Below are 15,962 nucleotides of genomic sequence, written 5' to 3'. Positions count from 1 at the left end.
AGAAAAACAAGGCTAACGCCTAAGATACGATCACATTTAAAATCAACAATCGAGGCCAAAGCCAAAATGTACTTTACTAATAAGATAAAAGCAATTCAACGCATCATGTAAAATAATTGTAACCATACCATATATTCTAAATCGTTTCAGGCATAAACGCCAAGGTTTATCAAACAACATCATACCCAAGTATGAGTTTTAGAAAAAAAAATTACCAACCTAAGATTTCCCGAGAAATCTAAAGCAATAGTAATCACCCAAGTGAAACAACCTCAACTTGATATAACACAGCATTTAACATCCAAGTGAAATAAATTGTCAATCATAGCATCAACACCAAATAAAGACTGACAGACATCACCTATAGGATGTAGGCAGAAAGTTCGAAAACAAAAGATGACGTTTTAAAAGACATGACACGAATCCTAATTCCGCAGTAGTTCCTATGACACGACATCAACTTATCATGCCAAAACACACAACACATAACATGCATAAGGCCTTGGTTTGAAACCAAAGCTCTGATACCAAGTTTGTCACGACCCATTTTCATGAATCGCGACCGGCGCTAGGGTATGGGTATGGTTGTACCAAAACCCGTAGCTAGCCTTGTGGATAAATAACAATAAGATAAACCTGCAAGAAAACCAATGCTAGTGGGCAACCGAGACTTCAGCCTATTTCTAGCAGTTCATAAAATACAGCATTCATATAATAAATGCTCGATTAATTCCGAGTCTCCAACATAACATAAATATTTAATAACTCAAGTTATTATATTAAAGCCAAAATAATTAAATCAGCAGAATAATTCTGATAATGAGTATTAGACAAATACGACTTCTAATTACGACTGCGGTCTAAGAATAAAATCAGTGTGATAAACTTTATTAGATAAAGTAAAACCTCCGAGGAAATAAAGAATCGGAGAGCAGCTGACTCGCTCATATCATAACCCTGGAAAAATTTGGGAAAACAACGGGGTCAGATATACTGAGATGAGTTCATACCACTATTTACATTTATCAAGTGGAAAACCTTTAAAACCGTTTAAAACATTCAATAACAACATTACGTATAATAGTTGGAACCCTAATCCACAATACTAAATAATTTCCATAATCCAGTAGGCCTGGTCCCGAGAGCTGAGCTACACCGAGTTACCACCGACCACTCTTTATCAATAACCAGAGTCCCGAGAGCTGAGCTACACCGAGTTACTCTACTGGTCCCGAGAGCTATGCTCACACCGAGTTACCACCACATATCACATACCTTGTCTAGATCAATACCGGTGCGCACGCAGTCCTAATGATGCCCATTAGGTAGCATGTTCCAACTAAAAGCCATAATGGAAAAACAGTTCGAAATATACATACAATATATATTTATATATTAAAATAACAATTTACTTAATAAAGCGGTAAATAGTAAGTAAAAACTCACTGCTTGCTAATCCACGTGATAACCGTGCAAGCAACTAATCCTGGTTCGTGTCCGGAGCACGAACAGTCGACAAGTCTAACAATGTGTAAATAATGAATTAAAAACGACCCTAACTCTAAAGAGTACTAAACACCACATAGGACTAGCACAACACAACAAAGCCAAAGCACAAACTAAAACAGATTGATTACACAAAACCAACCATATGCCAAACCGCAAAACAGGTTAAGCCCTATTGAGTTCCATTTGAAAACATAATCCGGAAACCTTTTCAAACTATTTGGTAAAACATTTCAAAAGCCAAAATTGTACTTAGCCGAGTCAACCAAGACTTCCATGCCTAACTCACATGTCGGGCGACCCAAGTCTAACCCGATCCAACATAACCAAGTTGTAAACCAATGTTTAAAAATCCAGAATCAATTAATAATCCAAAACCCGAGTTTAAAAAGCAAGGAACTCAATATCGCTTAACTAACCAATTAATCAACACGTAACAAAGTGTTTGAAAAAAAATCCATAATGAACCAACACGCTTTAATAGACAACACAAGTCAAAACATGCCTTAGCAAACAAATTAACAATAACCGTATTCCTCATGCCCAAGAAATGTCAATAACCAAACTAACCACCACAATCCAAGTGTAGCATTATCCTAAAAACATTATACAAAACAGCCCTAAACATTTAAATTAAGCCAAAACAGTTTACAGGCATTCATCAACATACAACCTCATTTAACAATCACCAAACTTGGATTCGAAACAACAATAGATAGCCCAACAATTATGAATCGCAAATACATGCAAATCAGCCCTATAATCATGCTTGGACAAATCTAGGCAACCAAACAATTTATAATATCCAAATGAATCCATAATTCTAAGCAACACATGAACTAACAATTGGATAACTCAATTCTTATTCAAATTAACCAACCAAGAACATACGAGTCAATTACTACAATGAATGACAAATTGATGCATCAATCGGCGTTATACATAATCCTCCTAATATGAATCAACAATAATAAAATCCAATTATTTATAACATGATAATTTAGTTATGGGCAGCCCTAATCAATTCAAAACAGTTAATACATAAAGCAATATGAAATTGTGAATCTAAGGTAACCGATTCTTGATTTGATTCAATAAACATGCAATGGATGATAACAATAATATCAACATAATAAATCAACCCTAGAACATGTAAGAACAGCCACTATTCATCCAAATCATAGTCACAACAAACAACATCACAAAATATGAACAACAACACCACAACACAACAATCAAATTGAGTAAAAGGATTAGATACCTTGTCAATCCAAAGAGTAAGAAATCTCAGAAACAAGGTAGATCCAACGCTACAAGAACGAAATCAAAAGACAAGATGAACAACTAATCGAATCAAATGATGATTCAAAGTTTTGGAATGAAAAGAGATGGATTAATCACTTACCAATTGATTGAGGCCCCAAAGATCGAGTGAGAAACGTTTAGAAAGAGTTTAGAATGAGCTTAGGGTTTCTAAAATCGAAAGGGGGCTGATTAGGTCGCAGAAACGGAGTTTAAATATGCAAAAACGAAGCTGACCGGACCTACGGCCGGTTCTACCCAGCAGGTCCGGTTATAGGGCCGGTTGACCCACTGTTCTAACAAAAAACGAAGTGGACCGGACCTACGGCTTGATCTACCGAGCAGGTCCGGTTCACAGGTCCGGTTGACCCGAAAACGGGTCGAAACGACGATCTGAACGGTCGAATGAAAGATAATCCTCTTATGTACAACATATCCAAAGGGCAGCCCGATCCGACGGTTCAATTGGGAGATATGTACGTTTTACTACAGCATGGCAGATTTGAAAAACATGCAAACATTGTTTCGATAACAACCCGGAAATAAATCAATTTAACGTCAAATACTTAGAGGCTCAAGGGGTACACATAAGTCACTCAACATATCACAAACAAGGCACCACATATGCTAATCCGAACATATATCAATCCGAAAATAAGTTGGAATCACAACGAGAACATGTCGAAGCGAAAACACAACCAAAATCCATCACAAACCAAATTTAAACGAACAACCAAACCATCAAAACAAGTTTGAAAACACGGGATATTACAAAACGTTTGGCTTAAATCGCTAAAGAGGTGAAACATTTGGATTTATTTCGTAACATTTGTAAACATTTGGCTTAAATCATTAAAAAGGTGAAAACGTTTGGATTTGTTTCATAACGTTTGAAACGTTTCGATTGGTTTCGTAACGTTTTAAAGGTTTGGCTTAAATTGCTAAAAAGGTGAAACGTTTTGATTTGTTTCGTAATGTTTTAAACGTTTGTATTGGTTTCGTAACGTTTTAAACGTTTGGCTTAAATCGCTAAAAAGGTGAAACGTTAGGATGTGTTTCATAACGTTTTAAACGTTTGGATTGGTTTCGTAACGTTATAAACGTTTGGCTTAAATCGCTAAAAAGGTGAAAAGTTTGTATTTTTTCGAAACATTTTAAACGTTTGGCTTAAATCTATAATAAGGTGAAACATTAGGATTTGATTCGTAACGTTTTAAACAATTAGCTTAAATTGCTAAAAAGTTCAAACGTTAGGATTTGTTTCGTAACGTTTTAAATGTTTGGCTTATATATCGCCAAAATGGTGAAACGTTAGGATTTGTTTCGTAATGTTTTAAACGTTTGGATTTGTTTTGTAAAGTTTTAAATGCATGGCTTAAATCGATAAAAAGGGGAAACGTTAGGATTTGTTTCGTAATGTTTGTTAACGTTTGGCTTAAGTCGCTAAAAAGGTGAAACGTTTGGATTTGTTTCGTAATGTTTGTAAACATTTGGCTGAAATTGCTAAAAAGGTGAAACGTTTGGATTGGTTTCGTAACGTTTAAACATTTGGTTTAAATCGCTAAAAAGGTGAAACGTTGGGATTTGTTTCGTAATGTTTTAAACGTTTGGCTTAAATCTCAAAAAGGGGAAACTTTAGGATTTGTTTAGTAACATTTTAATAGTTTGTCTTTGTTTTGTAATGTTTTAGACGTTTGGCTTAAATCGCTAATAAGGTGAAACATTTGGATTTATTTCGTAGCGTTTGTAAACGTTTTGGCTTAAATCGTTAAAAAGGGGAAAACGTTTGTATTTGTTTCGTAACATTTTAATGTTTCGATTGGTTTAATAACGTTTTAAATGTTTAGCTTAAATCGCTAAAAAGGGGAAAAGTTTGGATTTGTTTTGTAATGTTTGTAAACGTTTGGCTTAAATCGCTAAAAAGGTGAAACATTTGGATTTGTTTCGTAATGTTTTAAACGTTTGGATTGGTTTTGTAACATTTTAAACGTTTGGCTTAAATCGCTAAAAAGGAGAAATGTTTGCATTTTTTTCGAAACGTTTTAAACGTTTGACTTAAATCTCTAAAAAGGTGATGTTGGCGCAGCGGGACACGAGGGTCCGGATCGTATATTTCTATTCAAAATTGGAATTCCAACAATCCGGATCCAGAAATTGATCATATCAATAACAAATGGATCGTCGTATTATCTAATAGTTAAACAACGCATCTAGAAATCGTAACAAGTATACCTATGTCGATTCTCCAACGATTCTTGTAGGCCCGATAGTACAGCGACCTCGAGCTCGTCCACATGAGTATGCGTCCGATTGAATCCTCGCCTTGAAGTAATCCGCAAGATTTCCTCTTGCCGAGCAACCTTAAGCTCAAACTCTCGCCGCGATTACGTCTTTGTTCGGATGTATGAAAAACTTTCGCCAAACTTTTCTATGATTGATGATTACTTGAACTCTTTCAAATATGCTCTTTTTAAGTGTGGTGTATGTAGAATGATCAAAGGCAACCTCTATTTATAGGGTAGAGCTTTGCTTAAGAATGCAACACCTCACATGCTAGGTGTCACACACCAAGCAAAAGTGTTGCCACCATTCGACACCTCACATGCTAGGTGTCACACACCAAGCATAGGTGTTGCCACCATCTGACACATCACATGCTAGGTGCCACACATCAAGCATAGGTGTTGCCATCTTCTGACACGTCGGATGCTAGGTGTCACACACCGAGATATACATGACATCTTCACGTGACATCATCGCATGACATCATCGTGTTATCATGACATGACATCATCGTGACATCATCACATGACAACATCGTGACATCATCATATGATATCATCGTGACATCATCATATGACATCATCACATGACATCATCGCATGACATCATCACACTAACTTGGATAAAATACAATTAGGTGTCTACTAATTTATAATTCTTACAAATTAGTCCCTAATTTATACTTGTTTTTTCATCTTAGATTAATTTTCGAGATATGCTAGTATCTATATGAAATCGATCTCTCGTAAACCCAATCGGTTGCACACCCAATTGTGTGTGACTAACTAGGTTCACATCTATATGGCAACGAGAGTCGTAAGAAACGGCTTTCTTATATTTAATAATTAAATTCCATTAATTATTAATTGTCGTAGATCGAGAGTGACGTCTAGCAACATATCACGATCCTCAAATAGATATGAATGTTTCGATGCATTCTTTATGACTTCCACTAGATTCTGATCTCGACTAGTGTCACGGTTAAGTCAAACACTGTTTGTCTTGATCAAATGACCTCATCTCAGTTCTTATTCTTGATAAATATGACTTCCACTAGAAACAACTTTCTAAGTAAGTCATATACACCTGCGCAGGTTTTATCATCCATCAAGAACAATTTGAGATAGCATAGAATCTTTTCTCCGTTCATCCAGAGTGATAAATCCTCTCTTGGTTAAACCCCTATCTCCATATACAACTAACTAGAGCCAACACATCCCGCGACCCTGGCTCATGAAAGATCTAGGGATAGGGAGTATCAAACTCTAGTGACCTATATACAAGATAATCTCACCGCAAGTCAAAGGACATATGTACAATTATGAACTAGATGACATTAAATTGACTTTGATGAAATACCATTTATAAATCATCTAGCGTCACTTGTTTGACCCACTCAACATCTTGAGTGTCCACATGTTTATCCCAATCCCCATCAAGTAGTATGAGACTCACTACTTCCTATAATTAGTAACTCTTTACTAATCAGGAGAATAAACGGAAGGGACGATCTTTCTAGGATAATGTGATGCCCTTATTCGCAGGACCCCATCGATCGTGAACGGTTATTTAGATGACTTTTATAATTGAATATGTCACTCATATTCTTAACACTTTAAGAATAGATTCTATCACAATGTGATAAGGACAATACGTAATAAATGAACACTTAGTTGATGAGACACTTAGTTCAAATAAAACATATATATATCTTTGCCATAGGGATTAGTTCTACAAATATATACGATCAAATGGCCCTAAGGCACATACTACTAACAATCTCCCACTTACACTAGTGCCATTGACAACTATATCTAAGCCCCATCTTCAAAAAATGTAGATCTTAATGACTCTAAGTCATGTAAACCTTAATGACTCTAAGTCATGGGCTTTGTCAGTGGGTCAGCCGTGTTATCGGGTGATACTATCTTTTAGAGAAACAGTTCTCTTTTTCCAACAATTTCTTTAGATAATATGATAATGTCTTTCCTTATGTTCGGATAAGTTGTGAGACCCGGTTTCTTTTGCAAGGGCAGTAGCACCATTGTGGTCGCAGAAAAGAGGAATTGTCGACTTAATGGAAGAAAACTGTACTTAGTTCAATTACGAACTATGTCACGACCCAATTTCATCAATCGTGACCGGCGCTAGGGTATGGGTATGGTCGTACCAAAACCTGTAGCAAGCCTTGCGGAAAATAAATAAACATTTAAACCTGCAGAAAACTGCTCGGGGGCAACCGAGACTCAAACCTAAGTCTAGCAATTTATATTACAGTTTTAATATAAATAACTTAAATAACTGAAATGCTCAACAGCATGCCTTAAATATAATAATAAAATATTTCAGAGTAAACATGCCAATAATAAATAATCGAACAGATCGACAATCTCAAATTGCTATAACAAATGTAATATATAATCTAGTCTACTGCAGTCTAAGAGTTCGAAAACAGTGACTAGTTTAAATAACATAAAACCTCCGAGGAATCAAAAGAATCGGAGTGAACCAGCTTTCAAATCATAATCCTGGAAAATTTGGGAAAACAACGGGGTCATATATACTGAGATGAGTTCGCAATACTATTTACATTTATTATGTTTAAAACCTTTAAATCAAAACATATACTAATATAGTATGATTACGGAATAACAGTATTGAAATGATCCCAGCTTAAGTATGACATAGCATACTGAAAAACCCAAAGTGGACGGGAACAAATCCTCGTCAAATTACCAGCGTAAGAAAGACCTTAGTCTGCCGATCCCAGAGTACTTACCGGTGCACACAGTCTCGATACAAGCCTATCGAGCAGCTCGTTTCAATCCTAGATCCATAATCGCTTAAAACAGTTCGAAAGTATTTATAATATTAAAATAAATTGTGGTACTTAAGAAAGCGGTAAATAGCACTACAAACTCACTGCTTGCTAATCTACGTGAAAACCTGGCAAGTGACAAAACATGAATCGACTCCGAAGCCGCACAGTCGACGAGTCTAAGAACAGAGTAAAAACAATTATTAAAATCAACCTCTAACTCTAGAGAGTACTAGACACCACATAGGACTAGCACAATACCGAGTCAAGCATAAACATTACTGGAATAGAATGAACAATTAATCACGTAATGACCCGAGTCAAAAACGAACCACATCGAGTAATGCAATACTCAATAAAAAAATAAGCCAAGTCTGTTGGGTTGTCGCTTTGAAATCCGTTCCTGAAAATATTACTTAAATAATAAGTAATTAATAACTTAAATCCATTTCCTCAAATATTGGGTTAGCCGAGTTACCAATAACTACCAAGCTACTTCACATGTTGGGTGATCCAAGTCTAACCCGACCCAATTATTTATCAAAATTATAAACCATAGTTTATAATTATAAAATAGTACTTTTGATAAAATAATAATTAAATATTAAAACGGAACTTAATAGCTTAAAACACAAGTAACCAATAGTTACCGACAATTTACTTAACTAAAATAAGTTAAGAAAAATAAATAAAGAAAAACAAAACAAAACAAATTTGCAATTTTAGCCAAATTGGCACGCCAAGTCAATAATTCTTAAAAACGATAATTACCCAAGTAATTATCCGATTAAAAGATTATAATATAATTATTGTTTCAAAATATAATAATCAACACCATTTAAATTATAATCGATGCTAATATTATTTTCAGATTTGAAGAAAACGTTATTAAATAAAAAAAATTGGAAATCAAAATGATAGTCGCAGTTTCAAAATCAGTATCAATTAAATCAAAAACAAATCTCTGATTAGCAAAAATAAAAGAAAACCAATCAAGAGATAAAACACTAAATACCCATCATAAATTGTATCAGTGGATAATTTGCCCAACATTATTTAACAATACACCACTTACGCCATAAACAATATAAATCAAAAACAAAATGACCAAAGAATTGACTTAAGCCAATTATGACTTCAACCCAAAGAAGAAAGCCAACCAATCCAAATAAAGCAAACAAATAGCCATGGCAATTCAATAACCTTACTGCCACCAAACACAATTTAAAACAAATAGATTATCAAAACCAAAACTAACGAACACTGCAAGACAACCCAAACAATTCTTAACTCAAACTTAATATAGCTTACTGAATTCATCACCTAACGAATCAAGAATGATATCACTACAATCATGAACCAAACAATTTGGCAGAGACAACTATATGAAATCCGCAGTGAAGGAATTAAGAACCGAGGAAAACGATGAAGGAAAACAAACTCAATCTTAACGATTTCGTAAACAAAACTAACCGAACAATAGATAATAGTCATCGAGAAACAAGAATCATAACCATAGATAATAATAGAAATCGGCAGAAGTATCATTATTAAGCCAACAAGAACACACAAATACGATGAAACGGTAGTGGCTATAACGAATAGATTTACATACCGTTCTATGAAAACAAGGCTTAGATTTGTAGAGGATTGAGTCCACTATCGCTGGAACGAGACAGATCTCAATTTGATGCTTAAACAAATGAATTATCGATTAAGACGGAAATCGCGTTTAAGAACCAAAACTGATAATGAGCAATGTAAACATACCAAGAATTTTTCAGCAAGGAGATGCTAAAGGATGAATGATTTTCAGGGAATTTGCAAGGTAGACGATGGTTAAGGTTTAGTGATTTGAAGGTATGAAATAGGGTTTAAAATAAGACCTACATATATATATAAGGAAACCAAAAGACGGTTCACGTCAAACTGCTGCAACAACATAATTAACATAATACATGTTAATTATTTTCATGGGCTATTCATGAATTAACATAATTCATGGGCCAAAGAATTGTATGGGCTTTTCATGGCTTTGTATGAATTTAATTAATTCATGGGCCAAACTGACTCAACACAAGACGAACACGAATCGAATCACGACCGAATTAACGAACGACTCAATTAATTATCGAAAACTCGACGGGAAAAGCCAAAGATTTTACGGGATATTACAAACTAATTTATCCAAACACCTTCTATTACGACATCTCATATCATAATATACTCGGCTTCTATTATAGAATATGGAATTGATTCTTGCTTATAACACTTCTAGCTCACTACTCATTTATTATAGATAAATATGAATCCGGAGATAGACTGTCTATTATCCATATCTGATTATTAATCAGAATCTGTGAAACGGTGTACTTAAAAATCTCGTTCTCCATTTGTTAATACCATATCTTTAGTTCTTCAAAAGTACTCAAAGATATCCTTAACAACATCCAATGTTCTCAACATTGATTGGATTGAAACCGATTAGTCCCACTAATCGCATAGACAATTTCTAGCTTTGTAAGTGACAACACATACATTACTGCCAATTGCCGAATCCTATGGTGTCTTTGCTAGATTCTTTCTTTCGTCAGAAGTCTCAAAAGACATTCCTTTTAAAATAAGAATTTCATGTCTAACTAGTATCAACCCTTCCTAGAACTTCCATATTGAACTACTTCAATACTTTTCTAAGAAGAGCATGTTGGAGAAACCAATTATTCTCTTAGATCTATCTTCATAGAGTCTAATACTGAGAATTTAGGCTACCTCTCCAAGGTCTTTGATAGAGTACGTATTATATGAACCAAAGTTTTAAAGAAGTTAACATTTTGATATTATTATATTTTAGTAACATGTTATCTACATACAAGATCACAAAACGAAAGTGAGTCTGCTCCCACTAACCTTCTTGTAAACATTGGGTTTATCATCTTTTTTAATAAATTTGTAACTTCTTACGGCTTTATCAAGACGACGAATCTCGAAGCTTTGTTTCCATCCACTATGGATCATTTTAGCTTACACGCCTTAGAACCTTATTCGAATTCAAAATCCTCGCCTTGTTCCATATAGATATACTCCTTAATTTAACTATTAAGGAATGTGGTTCTTACATCAACATGTCCAACCATATAATCTACATATGTAGATATGGCAAGAAGAATCCGGATCGACTTGAGCATGGCTACCAGCGAGAAAGTGTATTCACAATACAACTTCTTGCCTCTAGAAAAAATCTTTTGCAACAAGCCTAGCTTTAATGGTCTCCACCTTACCATTAGTACCAATTTTACACTTGAAGATACATTTAATCCTTATAGGTGTAATACCTTCGGATGGATCGACTAGCTCCCAAAATTTGGTTACTATAAATGGAATCCATTTCAGATTTTATTACTTCAAACCATTTTTTAAGAATCTGTATCATATATAGCTTCTAAATAAGTAGAGGGATCAACACTTGATCTTTTTCTCCATGACTAAACAACTCTTGTTTATCATGCGGGAAAACCATCTTTCTCTGGTGGACGAGATAATCTACTTGATCTTCGAGATGTTAATGTAGATACATCTTTTACTAACTCTTGCTCTTAGTGGGTTTGATCAATCTTTATTGATTCATTATTTTGTTGGTAACTAGATGACTCCTCATCTAATTCTATATTCCTTTCTTAGTCTCCCTATTGAATAAACGCTTTATCAAGAAAGACTACCACCGATAAACAACGATTGTTTGTTCGGTTAGAATATAGAAATAACATCCTAAACTGCCTTTAGGATATCCAACATAACCTTTCCATGATTGATTTTGATTCCAAATTTATGGGATATCAATTTCCTGATATGTTCCGAACACCCTCAAATCTTAACATCCTTAAGACTTGATTCCATACCATATCTCATAAGGTATCTATGGAGCGAATTTAGTTGGAATTAAATTTAGAATTTTATTTGCGGTAAGAAGTGTATGACCCCATAACGAAATTGATAAATCAATATATAGCTCATTATTGATCGTATCATGTCCCACATTGTACAATACATCCTTCTTGAAAGACACACCATTCAACCATGGTGTTCCCAAGGAGTAAGTTGAAAAATAATACCACATTCCTTTTAGGAACGTACAAAATTCTGTACTCAAGTATTCTTCCCTATTTGATCACATCATAAAGTTTTAATACTTTTTCCAATTTGGTTTTCTACTTCATTCTTGAAGTCATTTGAACATTTCAAAATCTTCATGTTTGTTCTTCATAAGACAAACTTAACTATATCGTGATAAATCATCGATATAGAAAATGAAGTATAAGTATCTACCTTGTCTGTTTCTATAAACATGCCATATACATCACTATGTATGATCTCTTAAACGGCCTTGGCTCTACCACTTTGTACCGCAAAGAATGATCTGGTCATTTTGCCTTTAAAATACGACTCATAAGTCGGAAACGATGCAAAATCTTGATTGCTCAAGATTCTCATCCTATCTAACTTGTTATGTCTATCTTTTGCAATATGCCATAATCATAAGTACCAAAGTTGTTTAAAAGTTTGATAATTTATGGTATTAATTTTCAAAACATCTTTTGCATTAAACATTTTAATCAAATAATAAAGACCATTTTGTACATATCCACCCAACCACGTAGTATCAAACATAATACTACAAACATCCTTTGAAAATAGAAAATCAACTACCAAATTTTTCATGCAAATTCGGACATGATATTTCTATATTTATTGGGTAAGTACAAAAATCTTGTTTAAGTACAACTTATCTTTATTTAATAAAATAGAAGTTGATCCTATAGCTCTTGTCGCAACGCTTGCGTCATTCCCGAGATTTAAGATTACTTCATCTTTTTCCTTTCTTTCTCACTTTTACTAAATCCATGAATGATAAACTGTAATATCTCGTATTTTTTAGTTGTTTTTTTTTATAATTTTAATTATAATTTTTGCATTCCGTCAAGTCTTAGGTAATTAATTATTATTATTAATAAAATAAATATGTTTGTATTTATCTTAATTCAAAAGAAAAGAAAAAAAAAATAGGTTGCCATGCATGCAAGAATCCATGCATGGACTTAATTCATTTTTTTTTTCATGTTAAGCCCACTCTTTTTTTCATGAAAAGCCCATCTCATCTTTGTGCTTTTATATGAAGAAGAAACTCATATTTGTGCAACAGTAGATATATTGCTGCGTCTTTTGTTTTTCCTTTTATCATATCAAACCCAATTTTTTTCTTTTTCTTCAATAACCCTAGCCGTCAAACGCTCTAAACCATTCTGAGATATTGCCTTCAATATTCCTTTCATTCGTTTCAAATCCGGTAAACTTTCACGTTACTTTCTTTTTTCTCTTTTCGATATAGCTCTCGTCGCTTAATAACTTATGTTATTTGTTATGCTAGCATCGTTCTGAGGTCGTTGTATTCGCCACACCCGTTCTGATAATTCTTTAACTTCTGGACGTTGTGTATCGCTATTCGGTACGTGAAACTTCTCCGTTTAAGCGCCGTTGCGTTTTACCGTTTGTTATTCGTTGGCTGTGTTCTCCTTGTTCATAGGGCTGCCGAATTCTAGGTTAATATTATGATGTTGTGTTGTTGTTCCTAAGGGATTCTCTGATGTGATATTGTTTAATTACGGAATGGTTTGGTTGTGATAAATTCTTTGGTTTGTTTGATTACGGTTTCATCATGTTTATTAAGTTTAGTTAATGATTTTAAAACGATTTCTGTGATGTGTTCATGTTCTTGGTTTCAAAAAATTTCCATAGTGAGAATGATAATAAGAGCCGAATGAGTTATTTGACTTCCATGGATTTTGATTTTTTAGTGGTCACTGTCGTTATTTTGTTTTTGGAAATTGCTTGGTACATGATGTATAAGATGATTATGCATCTGTTATGGGTAATAAGGGCCTTATTTCAAATGTTTAATTGGGTTTGTTCAATATTAATGGTTCTATGAATATGTTAATGATTTGGGCTTTATACTTGTTTTATTTGGAATTTTAAATTTAAATGGTTTAATTTTGGTCCTTTATTATCATTAGCTATTTTATTTATTCTAATCTAAGTTTATAATTTGGTTAATACCGGTTTTGAGTTTTGGCTATCTATTATCGATTCGGTCGTTAAATCGCTAATTATTTTAAATCGGATATATTATTCATTTTAATTATTATCTAAAATGATTTGAAAATTATAAAATTGAAAACGATAATTTTATTTTAATTTTATTTTAATCGGAAAACTATTTGGATAATTATCCTTTTCAGATTTTTGGCTTAACGTGCTATTTTGGCTAATTTACGTTTTATCTTTTAATTATTTTCTTAACTTATTTTTAGTTAAGAAATTGATGGTAACTACTGGTCATATTATTTAAGCTATTGAATTCCGTTTTAATATTTAGTTATTATTTTATCAATAAGTATTATTTGGAATTATAAACTATGGTTTATAATTTGATAAAAAAATTGGGTCGGGTTTGACTTGAGTCACCCGACATGTGAGGTAGCTTGATAGTGATCGGTAACTCGGCTAACCCAGTAATTGAAAATTTATTTATTTTATTATTTAAATATTATTTAAATAATATTTCCAGAAACAGAGTTTAAAGCGGGAACTCAATGGGCTGGAATTGTTTATGGCATTATAGTTTATTTGAGTATTGTGTTTACTATGTGTGGCTTTTACCTAACTTGTTGTTTGTGGTAGTCCTACGTGGTGTCTAGTACTCTCTAGAATTAGGGTCTCTTTTTAATTATTATTTTTATACTTTGTCTAGACCTGTCGACTGTTCGTACTTCAGAGGCGAACCAGAGTTAGATTGCTTGCACAGATTTTTCACGTGGAATAACAAGCAGTGAGTTTATATCTCTATTTACCTCTTTATTAAGAAAATGTTATATTTTGTATATGTATACGTATAAACAGCTTTCAAACTGTTTTTCGGCATTGTGGATTTGATTTGGAACATGCTACTCGATGGGCATCATCGGGACTGCGTGCGCACCGGTAATGATTATTATGGTATCAAGGTAGGTTTGAGATGCGTCTCACCTTAGTGAGTGCACCGGTGGAAGATACGTCTCCTGGGCTCACTATTTTATTAAGTGGTATTCGGGGATCGGTTATTGAGATACGTCTCACCGACACGACAAATGGATTTAGAATTGTGGTTTAGGGTTTCATTGATAATCCATAATGAAAATGTTTTATTAAACGTTTTTAAAGGTTTTCAACTTAATAAATGTAAATGGTTATATAAACTCTACTCAGTAAATCTGACCCCATTGTTTTCCCAAATTTTTCCAAGGTTGTGATTTGATTGAGTCAGTTGGTCTCCGATTCTTTATCTCCTCAGAGGTCTTACCTTATTTTATTAAAGTTATTGAACTGATTTTACTCTTAGACCGCAGTAGTAATTAAAAGTCTTACTTGTCTGCTACTTGTTATCAAGTTTAATTCAATTGATATATATATATATATATATATATATATATATATATATTGTTTAGCATTCTTATTTTAACTTGGGTTGATAAGTATTTATGCCATCTTGGAGATCGGAGTTGTCCGAGCACTTATTATATAAATGTTAAATATTATGAACTGCTAGAACTAGACTGAAGTCTCGATTGCCACCGAGCATTGGTTTTCTTACAGGTTTATGTATTTGTTGGTTATCCGCAAGGCTAGCTATGGGTTTTGGTACAACCATACCCATACCCTAGCGCCGGTCGCGATCCATGAAAATTGGTCGTGACATAAACAAATATGAGAATTAGCATCGGTATCCAACACCCAAGCTTTTAAATGAGTAATTGATATTGGAACTTGAGATAGACACATTCTTGATGGAATTGTCATTCCTCTCGTCATTGCCCTTTAAGTATTCACAATACTTAATGCAATTTCCATTTCAATGTCTTTCGGTTTGACAAAAGAAACACTTTCTTTTATTGATTGAAACGCCTTTCAAATATTCCAAATATTCCGGCAATGATTTATAGTTTCTTACATCTTAACAAAT

The sequence above is a fragment of the Mercurialis annua genome, linkage group LG2 (genome assembly GCF_937616625.2).
Source record: "Mercurialis annua linkage group LG2, ddMerAnnu1.2, whole genome shotgun sequence".
NCBI lineage: Eukaryota > Viridiplantae > Streptophyta > Magnoliopsida > Malpighiales > Euphorbiaceae > Mercurialis > Mercurialis annua.
This window is presented reverse-complemented; position numbering follows the sequence as displayed.